The sequence below is a fragment of the Nylanderia fulva genome, unplaced genomic scaffold (genome assembly GCF_048542155.1).
Source record: "Nylanderia fulva isolate GAGA-0341 unplaced genomic scaffold, ASM4854215v1 Scaffold5, whole genome shotgun sequence".
NCBI classification, from domain to species: domain Eukaryota; kingdom Metazoa; phylum Arthropoda; class Insecta; order Hymenoptera; family Formicidae; genus Nylanderia; species Nylanderia fulva.
In genome coordinates this window covers 5,301,040-5,321,256 of record NW_028190587.1, presented here as the reverse complement: position 1 = coordinate 5,321,256, position 20,217 = coordinate 5,301,040, and the positions used below count along the sequence as shown (strand labels likewise).

At 40.5% G+C, this 20,217-nt stretch overlaps 2 protein-coding genes across 2 annotated transcripts in view; one reads left to right on the top strand and one right to left on the bottom strand.

The window, feature by feature from the left end:
- Window positions 1-20,217, top strand: part of LOC114941715 (uncharacterized) — a 236,864-nt gene that overhangs the window by 131,967 nt on the left and 84,680 nt on the right. The gene's annotated exons all lie outside the window — the stretch shown is intronic.
- LOC114941713 (discoidin domain-containing receptor 2) overlaps window positions 1-20,217 on the bottom strand; it is a 150,875-nt gene that overhangs the window by 130,004 nt on the left and 654 nt on the right. The window lies entirely within an intron of this gene.

Sequence of the window (20,217 nt, the reverse complement as noted above, 5' to 3'; positions counted from 1 at the left end):
CCTTTTCCCGTCCGTCGAAGACGAGAGTTAGAGAGATAAATATGTAGAGAGAGAGAGAGAGAGTTGTTGGCCTTTCTCTTTCTCTTTTTCTCTTTTACCGAGAAAAGTCTCTGTCCTGTTGCACGAGAAGATGCATATGCATGGGCGTTCGCAGGGGAACGTCATGATTCTTCACGCGAATCAGGCTGTCGCACGTTTCTTTTCTTACCTCTCTTTCTCTTTCTCGTTCCACGAATCTTTCTCCTTCCTTTTTCAGCCTCTCTCGAACTTCTTTCTTCCGTTCGCGTGATAAAACAGCTCAAGTCGGCTTTCGCGATAAGAAGGAAAAAGCAACGGCGTGTATCTGTGTACTCGAGATTATTTTATCGTGGCGCATTGCGATACACGTGGGATTTCGCTGTTTTCCCCTCTTTTTCTTCCGAGAATAGATAGATGCGTCTTGGTTAAAGTTTTTTCCTCCGAGTCATTCCAAGTCAGCGCGTCATGGCACGTATTATATCATCTTTTTATTTCAAATATTTAATAAAATAAATATGAACAAGTCGAATGAACAGACTAATATAATATAATAAGCTTGGGGAGGGCGCAAAATTTTGATAGTCTATTTGTCAATTATTTTTACAGTTTTGCAAAATAATGGAACCTTTGTCAGTGGGCTCAAATTCCAGCGTAGGGACGCCTCCGTAACTTATATATTGATCTTGCAATAATTCGATTCGCTTCAATAAGCTATATTACATCAACTTTATTGGCTATAAAATATATATCTTGTTATAATGAAAGTGGCGTGGTACATGTCGTAATTACATCAATAAAAGTTTATGAATATCGCGTTCGTGTAATAGGGATCAATCCGGAAGAGAAATGAGGTCAGTTGTTGTAAAGTTTATATCATTAATTCGTATGGACATAATTAATGAATATGGATAAGCGAGCATTATTAAGGGAGACAGGCGGACACGGCTTTAGTGATAAACTGAAAGACGCGCGATTTATTTCGCCTTACTCTATGGCGGCTCTCCCGATCAGTAGGCAATTAATAAACTCGATAAAAGCGAATACGGAAAGTCTGCAATTGGCGCTTGTAATGTGCGATAAATGGCTATGATGATACGGGCATTATAAATCCACGCAAACACGCACGTTTATATATATATATATATATATTGCATGTCGATGTGCGATTGTAATAATATTACACAATGATATCCTTTATGTCAGTTAAAATGTAATTCGCGGTTTATTCAATTTCTCTACGATTTTATGCTATAAATTGGACGAATGTTACATACATATATCTTTGACTGCGAAAATAATTTCTGCAGTCATTTTAGCGTTGTAATCAGCTCCTTTTGTCAAGATTAAAATGGATTGCTGCACGATTCACGCTGTCACGTTATGCGATATGACAGTAAGTCAAGCAAAATTAATCCTCTTCGCTAATAGCGGGAGTGGAAAAGACACCCTTGTGCGTTACGATAATAATCTCTTGGACTCGGACGCTCTGCGAAAAGTGTCTTTTGCTCGGGAAATGAGGTAATAATACCATGGAAGCGCCCACGGCCGGTATATTATGTTCCATTAGCGAAATCTCATCGCGCCAGGCATTGATTATCATTAACGACGACGAAATCGATAATGCTCGCCGCGTTTTCGTCAGGGTTTCATGGAAACCGTCGATAAGCCGTCCGCAGGTCACGGTATAATTCGTAATAAGGGAGGACAGGAAGAGCGAGAGAGAGAGAGAGAGATAAAGAGATAAAACGAATCGAACGAACCGTTCGACCATTCATGAGAGTTCATCCTTTTTCACGGACGGGAAGGTTCACACATGTAAACGCGCATGTAAATTCTCTGGCTTCCTCACGAAGAACCCCTTCGCGGAAACGAGAAAACGTGGTTGTACAGAAATTGCTTTGCCGTGTTTCGCTCGCATATACGATCTCGTCTCCTCACCTTCTCTCTTTCTCTCCCTTGCGTACTTTTTTCTCTCCATTATCTTACTTCGGTGACTTACACTATTCTCCGAGCCCCGCGCGTATCTCGATGGGATTCATGGCGAAAATGTAATAAGATCGTGTGTTTGTGCCTAGCGATATTTCTTTACGAAGACGAACTCGTACGTTAAATTCACCCGCAATCCATATTGTTGCAACGTGTGCACCCTGCATTCCTCGATAACACCGGCGCGATCATGAATATATTTCCAGCTTGCACAGAAGCACCGCGCACTTATCTAATTATGTTGCCTGTTTCCTTCGTGCTCAGACTTTCAACGTATCTGCCGATACAACTTTCCTTTCGGTATCACTGAATAAACTGCTTTGTGCCGTTGGATCCGTGGTAACTTTGTTTATTATATCAATGAAAATACATTTCCGCGATATCTATCTATCTATATATATATATATATATATATATATAGCTTCGCGAAATAATATTACCTCGATATTTGCGCGATAAATTTCACGTTGACGTGGATAAGTTATTTCGCGATACATCGCAGTCCGAAAAATTATGTACATTAATGTATCAAGCGATTCTCGTTTATGTATCCAGGGTGTCTAGCGATCAGGGAAATTTGGAAAACCGGGCATTGTCAGGGAATTTTACTATTTATCTGGATTTTTTCACATTATTCTACATTTGTTTCAATAATTTGAAATTTTTTATTAAATAAATATAAACTTTTCCTTGACTTCCAGCACGCTAATTTTTTGTTAAAAATCGATTCATCTATACAGCGTATTCGTTAATTTATATTTTCATCTTCGTGTTATTTTATTTCAATGTGTTTGATAGAGACAAAACTAAAAAATTTGATGTAATATAAATAAAAAAGGTAATTATTTAAATATAGTTTATAGTGACATGTTTGTTTCGATTATCGTACATAATGCAGATTTTTTTTAACTTCTGAACTTTTGCATTGTTGACAAAAATATCTCAAGGATTTCGTAATTTAACATTGAATTATTATATATGCAAATTATATATTTGGAAAAAATAAAAAATCAGGGAATTTTTTATTGAGTCTGCTGGACACCCTGATCATCGATATTTCGAATTATTACGCGGGAATTAAGCGGCGTTTGTCCTTTCAGAAAGTATTCGTTCGCGTAAACGGGGTGGCGATAAGTTTGCGGTTTGATAACTCTTTTCATCCGTTTCGAGAGGGTACTCGGTCCGATTCCTTTTCGATATATATATATATATATATATATATCGCGAATCGACCGACCGACCGACCCGCATTTGCCTTTCTCTTCTCTCTCAGGCCGAGCTCTCTCCTCCGCTCTTTGCCGCTTTTCAAGGCATATTAATTACCACCGTCTCACAAAAGACACCGACCGGAAGTTTTCGTCGGCTATCAAATGCAGAACAGGTTAATTAAATTCTCGCCGCGCCGGTTTCGCAAAAGGGCCCGGCGACGCGCGGACACAATACCGGGGGTCAGAATGCCACGGGGCGTTGGTTAATTAGGCACACGATGAATAGCATCGCGATATACATCCGGAAACACTTCCAGTCAACATCACGACGTCTGTTGTCCGTCTGCGCTGTCGGCTAATTTTGGAGCGGCTTTAATGTACGTCCAGGTTATTATAAGCGCGCAATTTGACAATTATTTAGCGGCGAATAAAGAAGAGAGAAATATAATTATGCGCAAATTATTTGCTGTAACTACAAGTAACATCAAGAGTCCATTTTTCTGTTCTGTAATAGATTCAAGTAATGAAAAATGGAGGAGACTTTAAAATATAACGTTGATATTTGATATATTACTTTTAACATTATTTTTATTTTGCATACACGAATTTTTTTCTACCGGCAAATACAATTATTTAATATACAACATTTTTTTTAGTAAATATCAGCTGCCACGCAATTACGCTCGCTATGCAAACCTGCGCTACAGGCTATGATTCAACAATATTTTCGTATAATGGGTGTATCTGACAAGGTTGCGCTGTTGTATCGTTCCCTTTTGTGCCACGCTCGCGGATATTTTTGGCAATGCAAGAATTGAAGCGAATAATACGCGGATTCGGCTCGGAAACACTGGAGAGAGGCAGGTATTAGTTACGCGCTCGGAGTAACCAGAGCAGAGGGAAAGAGAGAGAGAGAGAGCTATGATGACTGTTTTTGTTGTCGGTTACGCATATATATACTGCAGGCAGCCCGGCGGCTTCTGAGCTAATTAGGCGATATCGTCGATGCACGGCCAATGAGGATTGATTTTCACGTGTACGCGGCCAGATCCGTACGCGCTTAATTGGGTGGAGAATGCCACCGCATGTGCAGTTTATATTGATCGGAATGTTCACATCAACGATGTAATCATATTTGTCCAGGCATGCTTTGGGAGCACCGCCGTCCCCGTCGTGTGTTTGCTTAATAATTATGGATCGATTTTGGGACCGGATAATATTGACTCTCGACACTGTCCGTGCATCGCGCGATGCACCGTGTTGCAAATCGCGCACGTTGACGCAGACGTGACGGTTTCGCGAAAATTCACGCTTTCCCTCGCACAGGTCATCCCCCGTCAGCGTTGCAGTTTTTATTTCACGTTTTCGAATTAAGCCGTCTCGACGATCTCGCAATAAACGCTGCATTTTTCTCATTTTTTCCCTCTTTTTTTTTTCTCGTCGAATGTTTCGCTGTAAATAAACGGGCGTCGAGGGAGGGTGTCGACGCGATAACGTCTCTATCGGCGCGTTGAACCGCGAGAATCGTAAAGCGAGGTTCCGCGATCGAGAGATACATTCCCGTCGTTGACACTGGAAACAGCTACTAAAAATGTGGCGGGTCGTCGGGTCCGGTCCGCGATGGCTTTTAATTAACGACATGGTGCGACGGGAGGGTGGGAGATCCCGATGCACAGAGGGAGAGAATCCACCGTCGGTGATCACCGCGGAGATATGTAACGCTGGTGTACGCCGCGATGGTGGCCTATAAACCCCGCGAGGATTACACGTGCATACGCGCGTAAACCCGAAGCTGAATGGCCGATGGACACGTAGGTATCCCGTCCGTTGGAAATGTGCGAATGAACGGACAAGCCCATTTATGTGTACGCGGACCTTTGGAAAGCATCGCGTGACACCGACGAGCTCATCGCTCGTTCGTCAAATTCCCCGTAAAAAATTGCGGCTCGCGATTCCATCCCCCGAAGCCTGATTAGCGGGCGAGACTCGTATATGAGATAGGGAAGGTTTTAGGGAAGAAGATCTGCGTAAAATCTCGGAAATAAAAAATCTGCGAGTACGCAAATCCGGAAAATGTATAAGTATGTATGGTGAAAATTTCTCCTCTTTTTAATAATATGCTTTTTTAATAATGTAAGATATTTAAATCACTTCAAATATTATAGTTGTGCCGTTTATGAGATGGGGTAAGTTTACGGGAAGGAGATCTCCATAAACTTGAAATAAAATCTCGCGAGCATACAAACGTAGAAAATATATAGGTACATAGTAAAAATAAATATATAAATATTTCCCTCCTCTTTTTAATAATATGCTTTATTAATAATGTGAATTTTAAATGACTTCAAATATTATAGTTATACTGTATATGAGATAGAGTAAGTTTAAGGGAAAGAGATTTGCATAAATCTGAAATAAAATCTGCGAGCATGCAAACTCAGAAAATATATAGATATACATAATAAAAATAAATATCTTTCTTTCTTTTTTTTTTTTTTTAATAATATGCTTTATTAATAATGTAAGATTTGAACGATTTTAATTATTATAGTTATGCCGAGCTGCAATCAAAATATGTCAGGCTGGAAATGCATTTTGCAGTACAGCGATAATAGAGTTAGAATATTGCTGATATTAAGCAATGAGCGCATTTACGTGTATTATCGCGAATGCATGAAGCTGCTGCAAACGCGTTTATTGATCGATGGTATATTATCTGCATAACTAGCCAATAGTATCTCTATTTAGCAATTATTTCCGAACTAGCTAAAACGATGAATGTAAATTACATAGAAACAAAATAATCGTACAAGTTTATTGTTTTCCATTCGAATGTGCAGCTATTGCGAGCTCTAAATTAGTAACGTTTTAATGATGCTATTTTGCGGCGTTACATCGTATTATCGAAAAGTATCTGCTCGGAGTTTTCCGACTCATTATCTCAAATTATTAAGACCGGAAGTTACCGGAAGCGCGCGCGCGCGTTCGCCGAGATTCTCGCCGCGTGTAATTCTAGAAGCTGTGTTATCTTATTATCACGAGGGAGCAATGGTACTAAAATAACTCGCACAAATGTGCGCACATGTGTATACACGTATATACACATATATGTACGCTTGTATATGCCAACTGGTGTTAAATGCCGAAAAGTGTTCCGTGCGCACGACAGGGAAGGTGTTACACGTATCCCAAGGGGCACCGGTGCATGTCGAGCTAATTGATTCCCAACGACGACGACAACGACGACGACGACGACGACGACGACGTCGTCGGGAGACGACGATGACGGCGACGGGGACGCACGTGTCACGGGCACACATTAGCGCCCGGTTCATGTGCATATGCATACGGCGAGGCTCGTTTATGTATATGAAGGGCGATTTTGCGATCCAATGTTGAGGGTGAAAAGGGACGGGGCGGCCTGGTGAAATTCAAATGTGATATGCGAATGTCGCGGGAATTTTTGCTTTATTTATGCGCGACGCGCCGAAAACACGGGGCGTACATCGAATTTTAATTAATGCCCGATATCGTGTATTCGAAAGTATCGCGAATATATCGGTGATGTGCGTAGTAAACCGCCGAGTTAAGAGGCGGATATATCAAATTTGCATCTCGATTTTAAATTGCACAATTAGCACGTCGCGCGATGTAGCCCATTGAGATGCATTCGATATTATTATATATGGCATATATATATATATACATGTATATATATATATATATATTTCTGCACGTTGCGAATTAGTTGAAACTTTACATGTATATGTGTTGTAATGTTTTACCATAAAAATTAATTCGTGGCGGCGTACAGAAATAAAATATGTTTATATTATTTAATTATCTTTAATGCGGACCAATATGTGAGTAATTATTATTTTCTGTTGTTTCTATTATCTACGCTCGTACAGCACGGAACAATATTGCTGTTCGACAATTTTGTTGTTAAACCTTTCATTGTTCGAAATGCAAATTTGTATCATTTAACATAAATACCTCTGTGTTCCATGCGGATCTATCTTCTCGTATTCAACGAGAATTAATATCGCGCATCACACCTATTTCTGCATAATTATTTTAATGATAATTAGCATTCTGATCATGTCGTTATTATCTTGTTATAATAATTGTTAGGACAATCGCGACTGCACTGCGATGAATGTTTTGCTTATATTATCATCGAGCAAAACACTCCCTTTAATTGTTGCATTTTCATTTCGTATATGCGTTTCGCGTTTTGAAGGTAACAATCGATATAACTTGTTCTTACGTGATATTCGACTTTCTTCCAACTTTTTCCAATTATGGATGTATCAAAGGAACGCATATATACGCGCGTGTGCATTTTATTAGAATAGTTTTATCTTAAGTTTTTTAATAGAAACCCGAGATACTGGGCCGGGCTTTTCTTGCCTATTATTACGTACCGAGATTAAGTTTTTACAGTATAGCGTGTAACTTGTAAGAAAAGTGATTGGCGCGCGACCGCCACTGTTAAAAATTTTTAAAACTACTCTCTTAAGTACGGGTCACTTCTCGATTATTTTCTAAAAGGTCGCATATTTTTGCGAAATTTTTTATTTCGAACCTTTTGTTTTTATCAAATCACTAATTATATCAAGCCTATTAAGTCTATACAATTTCTGTCTGTCAATTTCGTGAATCTTTAAGAGATTTAGATTTATTTTAGAATTCGCGATTTTTACTTTCTATATTATTCACATAGCTCTATAGATTAATGGAATAAAAGCAGAAGATATCTCTCTTAAGATACGTATATGACGATCTTGGTATAATGTCTTATAAAAGCTATATATTGCGATTCCTATTAATAACAAATGTTGGATACGATAACGGTATATTTGCTTTATCGAGGTGTGCAAAATCCGATACGTCCACCCATCCTCGCCGATCACTGCGAAATTTGCACGTTGCCTCTGCTTTGGCAGTTTACGTTGGCAGTTTGAATCGTTTCCGCGAACGGCTATCTTTCATTCACGGTGGACGATATTTGGCCTTTTCATTAAGCGACGAATGCCGCTTGATTAATGGAGTTTGGTTACCGCGCTTGTCGTTGGTTTCCATCGCCGCGAGCCGACAAACGCGTCAGTCACTCCGGGCTCGGAGTTTGTGGAAACGAGGTAGAAACGAAGGTTTTAGCGGAAATGCCCGACGTGGATTGGTGACGGAACTGGCGAAACGGGTTTTCACGTGGCGAAGAGAAGAGCGGTTTTGCAAGGCGTACGAGGAGAACTCGGAGGTAGAAATATGGCCTCCCATTTGAGAGATATTAGACTATTATTAGATATTTTAATAAGATATTTCCATATTTCTCCTTTTAAGATTTAAATATATCTGGTCTAATGGTAAAAACGATAGAGTTTACCAAATGTAAGTAAAGCTATATAATTGAAATAGCTCTGCGCATCGTAAAACAATGACATTTCTAAAATGTCTTAAATTTTATTCAAATATTTTAAAGGAATTTTTTCAAAGTAATATATAAAACTTACTCGTCCGTGTGATTTAATTTTGCGATTATCAGACGTTAAATAATTTTTTAAAGTCGCTCTTTGTCGAAGCGTTCAAATTTTAGTAAAATAAAATATTGGCCTATTCTATATCTCATCTAAATGAAATATGACATAGCCTGTGAAAGAGCAGTGTACAATAGTCTCGTGTACTTCGTTGTATAAAAATTGCTTTTACTTAGATCACTGCACGTCAAAGGCGATTTAATGGTCGGGAAACGTCGTTTTGCTTGAAAAATTGCCAAGTTATGCAAGTCTCATACGTAGAGACGCATTTGTCTTTTTTTTTATTTTTACAGAGGAATATAAAGGCGCACGTGTGCAATTACCGGTGCGCGCGGGGACACGATTCCTTGGTTAATGAAAAATATTTATGTGAAAGGCACATGAGAGAGTACATTGTACCGGAATTCTCGACTGAAAGCTATATATATATATTTTTTTTTTTCGCGTATATAAAAAATATCTGTACTATGCGCACGGAGAAATAAAGCGACCAACCGTCATCGCGGATCTCGTTTTCGTATATAGATTTCGTCCAAAAAATTGACGCAAATCTCTGCCTTGATAGATAAATACATCCTTTCACCGGCCCACGGAAAACAGTTTCGGCGAAAAAACGAGAATTGCGAACTATGGTGATCAACGTCGCGCGACCAGTTCGACTCGCGCAAAGGGGATGCGATACGTTAAACCCGTTCAACGCAAAGCGAATACACGCGCGTGTCTTCGTCGACATTATAAAATACTTTTGCGCCAGTGCGCATCAAAAACGGAATTCGCGTTTGTTTTTTTTTTCGCGCAAAGAGAGAGAAAGAGAGAGAGAGAGAGCACATCGGCGCGCGCGTATATATCTCGTTCAAAGGAGCAAGGAACGTTTTCCGTGTGTTGCGCACACACACGTGTGCACTGCCACGCACGTGTATTATAAAACACTTTCGTGCGCCGGTGTGTGCGTCTGGTGGCCGTATGATCCAAGCGGCTGAGAGATTCGCAGCCCCTCCGGCTCCTTTTCACGAGTGCATATAATGCGATCTCATTTTATTCCGCGCCTCTTACTCTCTTCGCGCCCTCTCTCGTCCTTTCCTTCCCTCAACCTCTCCCTCCGTTATCGTCTGCGTGCGTATAATGCGGCCGACGCAGTGAAAAGAGGAGAAATAAAACTTCTAGCCTTTTCCAACGTTTCTCCTCGTTTCGCAGGTATTCACCCGTGCACCCCCGGCGTTTCGTTTCTACCCCTCTGCTGCTCCTCTCCTTCCGAGTCTCGTGCACTTCGCGATACCGTGCGTTTTTCTATTACCGAGCGAATCACGATGGGTAGCATCACACGCGTAATTAAACGAGAAAACACTTGGATTTTATTTAAACCCCGCAATGCGTAGACGCATGTGCGGACGATGACATTTCAGGATTTTATTTCGCGTATATACAGCGAACATTCATTTTTGTCTTATAAGGGTTGCAGAATCACTCTCTCGTTTCCGTAATGCGATTTCTCCCTTTAGTATTTGTAATCAAATTATTCTAGTTTACGAAGAATATTTATATTGTAACGGGCGAATTTTTTGACCAATTATAGATTTAATTTCAATACAAATATTTGTATTAAAAAAACTGTCTCAACGAGTTGACTCTTCTTTAAATATTTATCCGAGCGTTTTTCGACCGCGTGAAAGTAAAGCTTTGCAAAAAGGGAAAAAATTGTCCGGCAAATCGAGAGATGAATATGCATTATATCATAAAGCGACATGTTATTACATTAGAGCTACGCATGTGAATAAACAGCGCGCCTCTATAAGTCCATTAATATTTCTATCCCGTTTCTATTTTCCGCCGTTCGGCCGAATATGCTATGCGCGCGCGAAATCGCTTTTTGACACGGCCTCGACGAGAGAGGCACGATAACTCTGCCTGGAGGGATTCGGATATAACTCACTCGGGCTTATAGCGGCGGCATATCCATCGGTTTTTAAACTATTACATCATCGCGGTGTGGTGGAACACAACGGTATACGCGGTATAACGACGTTGTCGTTGACGTGGTCCCGCCGAGAGTGGGAGAGAGAGAGAGGAATGGGCGATCGTCGCGGTCGCCGCAACGATAATCGAGAGGTTAACGATCGCGTGGACGGAGAGGTAGCGTATAGAAAACAATGTGACGCGCCGCTATTGATTGTTACGTCGCTTACGCCGACGAAGTAACGTTGTGCGTGAACGAGCCAGGAGGAAGAGGGTGGCCGACGAGGGATGAGAAAGGGAGGAGATGGACGAGAGAGAGAGAGAGGCTGCGGATCGCGTGCAGAGAGAACGAAGACGATGGGAGAGAAATAGCGAGAGATCGTTGCACAAGCTTCGACCCCTCTCGACGTAACAAATTGTTTATTGCCACATGCTCGACTCTCACACCGTATGGAGCACGAGGGTAGCCGATCTTCGTTCTGCTTCTCCTGTTCGCCGAATATTCTGACAAGCTGATCGTCGTCGCCGGACAAGTCCGTGAAGCATCCACCCTCGCGCTACTTTTTATTGTTCGCTGGATCGCGCGTTTAATATAATATCGGAGGCGTACAATGCGTAAATGCAGGGGACTCCTCTTTCCTTTCTTTGTTCGCTGGCATTACGCAGGATAGAGCGATTGGAGAATAAGTGGAGTGTTTTCTTCCTTGCGCGAGGTTGGAGAGGATCTACTTTCTGGAGGGTCCCCGTTATGAGACTCGTAAGAAAGCGATATATAGGAACGTTTTCGGGGATCACGATTCCGAAAGTATCCCGACCGACGTCGTTTGACATTACGGACTCGTTCGAATCGGAAAAGAGGAAGACTATCTCTCGACGTGCTCGCGATTCATCGGCGGATAACACGCGGGCGAGTGCGTTTTTCCTGGTCCCCGCAAAGCTTCTTTTCCTTTGACATCGCCCATAATGACATTCCAAAGTATCCACGAACCGAAATCTCAACTTATCTTAACGACGCGTCGATCTGTCGTATTCAAATATTCATAATCGCGCGTACTTTGCTCCGAAAATTTTGAGCGGCCGCTATTTGGCCAAAACTAGCGACCGCTAACTAGCCGATATAGAAACATCAGAGAGTGCTATATAAGGTCGGGTCGCGTAGCCCGGGGCGAAGCCTCGAGAATTCTCAATAGAGGAAGTTCGAACGAACGAACGAGCTGAAGCTCTTGTAGAAGCCTAGGTTGTTTCAGGGAGGAAGAACGGATAGTACAAAGAGTATACGTCGGGGCTGAAGAGGACAAAGAGAAAGGGTCATGGGGGTGGGTGAGGGAGAAACAGGAACTGAAACAAGCGCAGAGGGTGAGTCAGAGAGAGAGAGAGGGCGCCGGACAGTCGTTATCTTATTACCGATATCACATCGCCACTCGCGCCTCCGCTTTTCCTTCCCTGTCCTGAACAAATGTTTGCGCCGCGCTGCCGTAGACAGATAGTGGCGCGGACCAACGGTAGACCGGTCCTGCAGGGAACCGCTTCCTGTTTGCCTTTGAGTATATACGCTACGAGTACACATATACGCGCGGACACACACATGCAAACCCCGGCATTCGTTAAACGCGCCGCACCGATCGCGCGATCCCACGCGGATTCCGAAAGAAGCTATCCGGAGCTCGGTGGTTATCATCCCTGCTTCGGAAGTTTGCGTCCGCCTCGCGTGCACCGAGCGCTTTCCACGACGATGTAAGGGAATGCGCTTTCGTAACCCGCCAGGTGAAACGTATCGTACATCCGGCGCGCGCCGACTTCCTCATCTTGTCCGGATGAGCTAATGGGGCTGATAAACGTGCGTTTTACTGCACCTATTGTGCAATCTTGCATGCATATATAATATAACGGAGTATCGCGTATGGTTTTTATATTATTTTTGTGTACTTTTTTTGTGTACACGTAATATATGAATAATTTTTTTATTTTCTTGCATGTACACAGTTACATTGAAAAAAATATTGAATTCGAATAAATATTTATTTCAATACTGCCTAATAAATCATTTATTTGAAACTAATAATATTGGTTTGATGTGAAAAATATTTATTTGCTATAAGAAAATTCTTTTCAAAACAGATAAATATTTATTTGTTTCAAATAAATGATCGATATTACACAGTACTGAAATAAATATTTATTAATTTCATAATTTTTTTCAATGTACGTGTTCGTTTTTTATAGTTGTAAATTATTAATTAAATTTGTTTACTGATCAAGGATTCTTTTTATATTTTTTGATTTATAGTTGGCCGAAGGATAGAATGAAAATAATTATACACGCGACAAGTTAAATTATTATAATATATACATAAGAGAAAATGTGCGAAAGATTTTTCCATAAACTACAATACGCTATTAAATTACATAGAGTTATCATGCTTCGGAAGTTTGCGCTCGCAAGACTTCCGATGCAGCCTGGGTGCAGGATGGATATGCACTTTCATAATCTATCGCTGATATATGTAAGGCGCGCTCAGAGTAAACTTCTTGATTAACTTTATGTGTGAACTGTATCGTAATAATGAAGATGAATATTCATATTTTTCATCGATGCATGGTTTACAACAATATACTCGTGGAAAAAATCTTTCCGCGATAAACAATATTACATCAATATAGTCTACAGAAAAATATTCGTAAAAAATTTGAAAATAGTTTAAAAATTACACTTACTACTCAACTCTTTGTTCTTTAAAATACGTTCTACAAAATCTTTAATTATTTAAAATTTTATAGCAATCAAATATGACGACGCTTAATTAGAAATGGAAGAGATGGACGATTTGGGCGCTTTTTTTTGGTGAGAAAGGATGTTTGAATTAAATCAGATTATTGCGCGAGCAATTTGCAGTTATTTTCGCGATGACGCTGTAGAAGCATTCATAATACGTTTTATCGCTTCGGCAATAAATATATTATTCGCGTTTTAAACGAACTTTCTGATTATGGTTATGACCAGGCTGTCGCGCGATAATGAAGATAAATACGCGCATGTTTTATCGTCGTGTGTGATTTGTCGACGCCGATGTGGGAAAATGCGTCGTGCGGGAAACTATCGTGGGTATAATTACATCAACGAAGGGGCCCGTATACAAGAGTGGGTGTTAAAAGTATTTTTATCAAAAGTGGCCTACATGTCGGACCACAAATTTATCGTACTTTTTAAAGAAATTCCTCGTTTCATTACTGAAAAAGCGGCAGAGAAAACGACGTAAGCAAGACGTAAAACTGTATTTTCTCTTTTTATTAAAGGAAAAAGTTTACAAACTTTAGAAAAATAGTTTCACCGCTTTGTGTTAGGCAAAGAAACTATCCCGCGAAAATTAATTATCTGCTGCGCGCTGTTTTGTCGGCGATGTTATCCTTACAACAGCTTGCCGCGTATTTCTTAATGATACGTAACTCGTACTTTCACGTAAGATTAATTGAGACAAATAATAGCAGCGCCGTGCGGCTACTCCTTACGCCATAAACATGGGTCGGTAAGTTCTGTGTGGAGAGGATGTCGTCCTCTACAGGAGTACAACTTGTCGTCGTCAGGAGTTTACACCTATCCGCGTCCGCCGAACGCTTTCTAACGATGACGTAATACTTGTACGCGTACTTTTGTACCGTGCGCGCATATATTTTAGCAGGCAGAATGCAATGTTGCTCGTTACATCTATGGATGTATGTATTTAACGTTGCTAAACGAAAGCTGTCATAGGCGTTTCCTACCGGTTTGCGATTCGTGTCTCCGTAAAAGGATTAGATCTCTGATAAATCTGATTATATTCCAACGCACACACACGGTGTCGCGACTGCTAATCGGGCAAAGGTGGAAAAGCTGTATTTCTCGTTTTCGAAGAATGCGATATGCGTTCCGTGAATTGCATTCGAACGGAAATGCACGCGCGTCGAAACGTTGAAGAGAATTTAACGGGAAAGTCGTCTGTCACGAAGTCTCTTTCTCTCAAGTTTTATTCGCGACGCGAATATTTTCCCACCGAGTGCTCCGAGAGTCGATGGCATGCAGCAACTCTTCTTGAAGAGTGACGACGTCGGGGCACCGGTTTAAGATAACGTAACGCCGCGCCATTACCAGGCTCGGTTGCTTCGTTATATTGGTGGAACGAATTGCTTTACTGGCCGTATATATACCGAGGCTATGCATCGCGCTCCTTCGAACTTGAACGACAACTCCGGGACGGCCCCGAGAGACGAGATCAGCGGCGATAAACCGTGACGAACGAATGCGCGAGCGCTTGTCAGATTATCCGGAAGGTAGCTTGCGGATACGGGCGGCGGATACTAACCGAAGCAACGGCTTTCATCTAATCACTATAACGTGGGCCGCTAATCTCGCGCGACGGACGTAGGTCCGGGTGGATTTGGATTAACCAGTCCTTTCATCCGTTATATGTACGTGGACGTGCGAGTATCATTCCATTATGATTACGTAAAGAGAGCGTTTGCTCAAAGTTATAATATAATATTATACGTACGCGCGGAGTTTAGCAAAAAGCGAATGAATATTCAGATTTCAGATAGGCGGAGAAAGAAAATTGCAAAAAAATATTGTCACAAGCGGGAAGCGATAAACACCGCGTGATTGAAATTGTTCATAAGCGTGAATGAAATGATCTCTAATCTCGTTACGCTCGACGTAATTTTCCACAGGAAATTGGATTGAGAATATTGTAGGATATGCGTATCGCGAGATGGAAAGAATCATATATGAAAAAGATGATTGAGATATGTAATATATGTAATGAATATATAATATTATTATTATGATCGCGCAAGTATTTTATCTATATAAAATGTAAACGACCTATAATACGAAATGAATTGAAAAATTTTATTATGGATTACAAAAATGAAAATTGTCGTTGGAATATCTGATTCTATAATCGGTACGTAAAAATTGATACGTTAATCGCGATGATATCGAGCAGAAAATGTGCAAGCGTAATTTCTTGATCGCATGTGGAACAAATAGATTATTCATCATATGAGTGTTACGAGGTTTCGACGTGACGATGCGGTACACGCAATGGCACTTTACGATCGGTCGTATCGATTGATTATGCGATAAATATTTTCTAGGCTTCGTATTAGATTAATTTTCGGTATGACACCGCGATGCGGTTTATGACGTCGGTGAAATGCTGCATTGGATTGCAATTACGTGCCGCCGATGTGATTCAATGTCATGCTTGTCGGCCAACTTTATAATTGCCTCTCATACATGAGATGCATCTCGCGCAGATACAATCAACTACTAACAACTGTTACGATAGTTTTTATCAACTAATGAACATTGCATAATTCTCTTCCGACTGTACTGAATTTACTGTAAGTAAATTCTGGCAATATAATGCGGTATTAATAATGAATTGTTATTACTTTTGAAACCCGCACGGCTTTATTATTAAATTATGTTTATTTTATTAGTATTAAATAGTTGAATAATTAAGGAATGGAATATCAAAAATAGAAAAAGAAAATTAAAAGTTAAATAGATAGATAAATTATAGAATATGAAATATAGAAAATAATGCAACTTTCAACATAATATAATGTGAATATGAAAATATATATGAACAATTGCTGAAAAAATCATGCAATGATTTATCGTAAAAATTATCGAGAGTGTTATTATATAAAATAATATACAAAATTTCACTAATCTAAAATTCTATATTTTACGTGATTTTATATACATATACGCGTGTAATTAATGATTTTTATCTTTATCTTTTAATGGAAAAATTCATATATTTGTACATGTTATTTAAAAAAGTTATAATAATCTGCATTTACAGTAGAACTTGTAAAGTATTGAGTTATTGAAAATTCGACATTCTTTTATCAGAGACTCCGACTTATTCCGCTTGAATTCTTAATCAAAGATCGACGCGCCTTGGTAACAGCCACCTCAATCCCGCGGTTTGCTGAACATCCATTCGAGTGAGTCGGTTTCCCTTCAACCGAAAAGACTCACCGCAGAATTTTCCGAATTTTCGTTTAGCCAGTTTCAGTTCGATAGGCTAAAGTAATTTTGTACATTACATTACTACTCCGATATTTTATAAAATTATATTAAAAACCCGTCTGCTTTGAATTTAATAATATAAAACGAAGTAGAATATTATATTATATCACTTGATATTAATTCTCTATCGGAAACGGTTATCTCTCTTGCGTTTTATTTCGTAATTAAAAAAGCATAAATTAATTTCAATCAAGCGACGTGCAAGACGCAAAACGTAACACCAACGAGCTGATTTAACGAAATTTATTTGTTTATATAATTTTTCTACTAATTATATCGTATCCGTATTCGTCGGAAAATGAACTATCGCGAGGAGAATGCCATTTATACCGGAAATATACACTATATGCATTAAAGATACGCGCGAATATGCACGCTCGCTCGTCGACATTAATTTCATTGTTCTGTTTATTCCCCGTGAATGAAATTAAAATAGCTTCTCGGACACGAGGGTCCTGACGGACGGGCGGACAAGTGGTGATGATGCACGAAGTGGGGAAGGGTAAGGTTTAGCCCGAGGGGTGGTAGGACCTTATTGCGACTTCACCTTTTTAATTAAAGTTTGAAACTGAACTAGAGAGCGCATGCGAGATAGCGCCGTATACTCTCTCTCAAGCCGGTGAGAGAAGCGCGGCGCGCATAAAATAGTCAAGTGTAGCTTTCCCAGCAGTGAGCACTGTCATCTCGCTTGTTTAACATTCCGGCCATTATAAAATGAGTGGCTGCTGAGTCACCAAGTATCTCGCTGCCGGGATGTAATTTCTAGAAATGCGTAAAATTTTCCAGTAGGTCGTAATGTTTACTTGATATTCTTTATGATGATGGTGAAGCGACAGAGGAAGTTATTGAGAAAAAAAGAGTGAAAAAAGAATGAAAGAAAAAAAACTTGTCGATATTTTAAATCATCTCTATGTACGCATCGTCAAGCGAATAAATTAAAGTAATACCCTTAGCGGGGTAGCAGTATTTTTTTTTGCTGTCGCTTCATTGAAAGCAGATCACGTAGAACGACATAAACACGCTCGCGACTAGCGCAATCTGCACGGGTGTCTCGTATCTAATTCGCTTTCTTAAGCTTTATAGCGCTATTCTATTGTCTACGGGTACCATTAATTTCGCTAATGGTTAATCGATAGACAGGCGAGTTGTGGGTACTATCCTACGGTCGCAGTTCACGTGTAATTGTACGGATTCGAGCGATCTGCAGGAAGCAAGAAGTACAATAAGGCTACAATAAAGGTACTCGCAGTGCTGTAGGGACGGCGACCGGTAGTTAGACACCTGTTCGCCGCACATGTATACATATACAGATACATACACACACGCGAGTGTGTGCGAGCGCGGGAAAAATGAGAAAAAAGGCAGCGACGAGAGACAAGACACGAGAGCGATCGGGAAGAGGAATTATAACCGGCGAGAACGGAAGGCGCTATTTATTATCAGCCTCGTGGAGTACAATGGCTCGCGACTGCTGATTGATGTTCTCGCCTTTAGTCACTGTCCGTCGTATGCTATATTTACAACAATCCGCCTAACCCCGTACATCATCGAAGAAAAGCACCGCGGATTCGCGACGGGGGCGACCGCGCGTGCGTTCTCTGCCTTTCTCTGTGAGAGATTTAATTATTCTCCATCGCGCTGATTTCCGCTATAAACTTTGGTAATTAAAGTGATAGAATTATTCAACGGGGTGCAGCGCGTAGCCGCGCCCGATATGAATACGTGAGCGTGCTATTTACACAATTTCGAAATATACGTCCGGTTACACATTCGGCGTACAATTCGCGTTTGTTCACAAAGAGAACCTATTTTGATGGAGTATATGTACGCGTGCTCGCGCGCTGTATGCGGGCAAACGCGCCGATTGCGCCAAGTTAATTATTTACGCAGCGAATTTATCGTGAAAACGTTATGACCGACAATTAACAGTGGAATCAAATAACTCGGAGAAAAATTATTATTAGACTCCAACGCCGTGATAAATCGAAAATCGCAGTTGGAAACGTCGCGAAACGATCGAACACTCAGTAAGTAATCAGCTGGACGTCCATGGTACCTAGAATATGTGACGTGTATCCCATACACAGACGCATACACACACACACACACACACAAACATATATACATGAACTTACGTGACGAGAATTAGTTACCACACGGAAGCAACCAGTGGCGTAGATCTCCATGCGGTTGTCTCGTAGATTTCCGGTAAACGTTCGCAAAGTGCTTCTCGAAAATCTTAAGGCGCCGGATTCTCGGTGTATTTGCATAGTAACGAGGATTTAGTTTTCGCGAGCTAAAGACTATACGTATAGTATATTTCGTCGCGAGCTTTTTGCTTTTTTTTTTCTCGCCGAGAGAAGAATGACATTTAGCTGAGCGCATCGCGATGAATGAACGCAGTTGCCGAGCACGTGACGCATCGTGCATAATGCACGGTGAAATTAGCGCGAGATAACGCGGGATGAGCTTTCCGCATCGTCACTATCGTGATCATTTAACTCTCCCGAGCCAGGCCCGATAACATAAGCGCGCCCGCTTTATCTCGCCCCTATCTCGCGAGGCCGCATTATTAATTGCGTGACGGCGGAGTTGCTCAATTGCCGAGAAATTGTCGGCACAAAGCGCCTCGGAGCACCGAACGACCACATCGCGCGCGTTCACCATCATCGAAAGAGACGCGTGACGCGGTTACCACATTATGGTGACATCGTGAGTGACTTGACGAGAGAACAAGACTTATGCACTATATGCGATTGGCCCGAACATCGAGCGATAATGCAACAGACTGCATCGTGTGCAGGATACAATGGCCAGTTCTGGATCAGGCGTGTACAGGCGTCTCGATTTGTCACGGTGACAGCTGAGCTCGTAAAGAAGGTTGCCTGCTCTCTTTGAGATTTTGTATTTTTTTTATATCGTCGAGAAAAATATTAAACCTTCGTCTTTAGAATATATATATATATTCTTATTTTTTGTCAATTGTAATGCTCATACTTGTCAGAGCAGATTATTTGGGAAAATTATGTAGTCTTTCAGAAGGAAAAAAGGAATAAAAATATACTGTTTATTTTATCTCTTTATTTCGGGATGAAAGTTTTTCAAGTACCTATCTTAGATTCTAAATTCTTCTTATCAAAATCCTATTCTGTTTGCAAATTGCTCCGAAAGCATGCAAACAAATATTTCGGAGTAATTGCACAAAAACATGCAATTACTCCGAAAAGTTATAAGAGAAAAATACGGAGGTTTATATATCGTATATCGCGTGTTTATTTTCTATTTGATATAGCAAGATAAATTAGATTTTCTCTTGTTCATTTTCTTAGAAAATGTTTACCTATATTCCTCTCATACTACTTAAATTAAGTTGAAGCACACAAAACGTATATTATATTGGTATCAAATATATAAATTTGCGAGACAGGTTCTATTA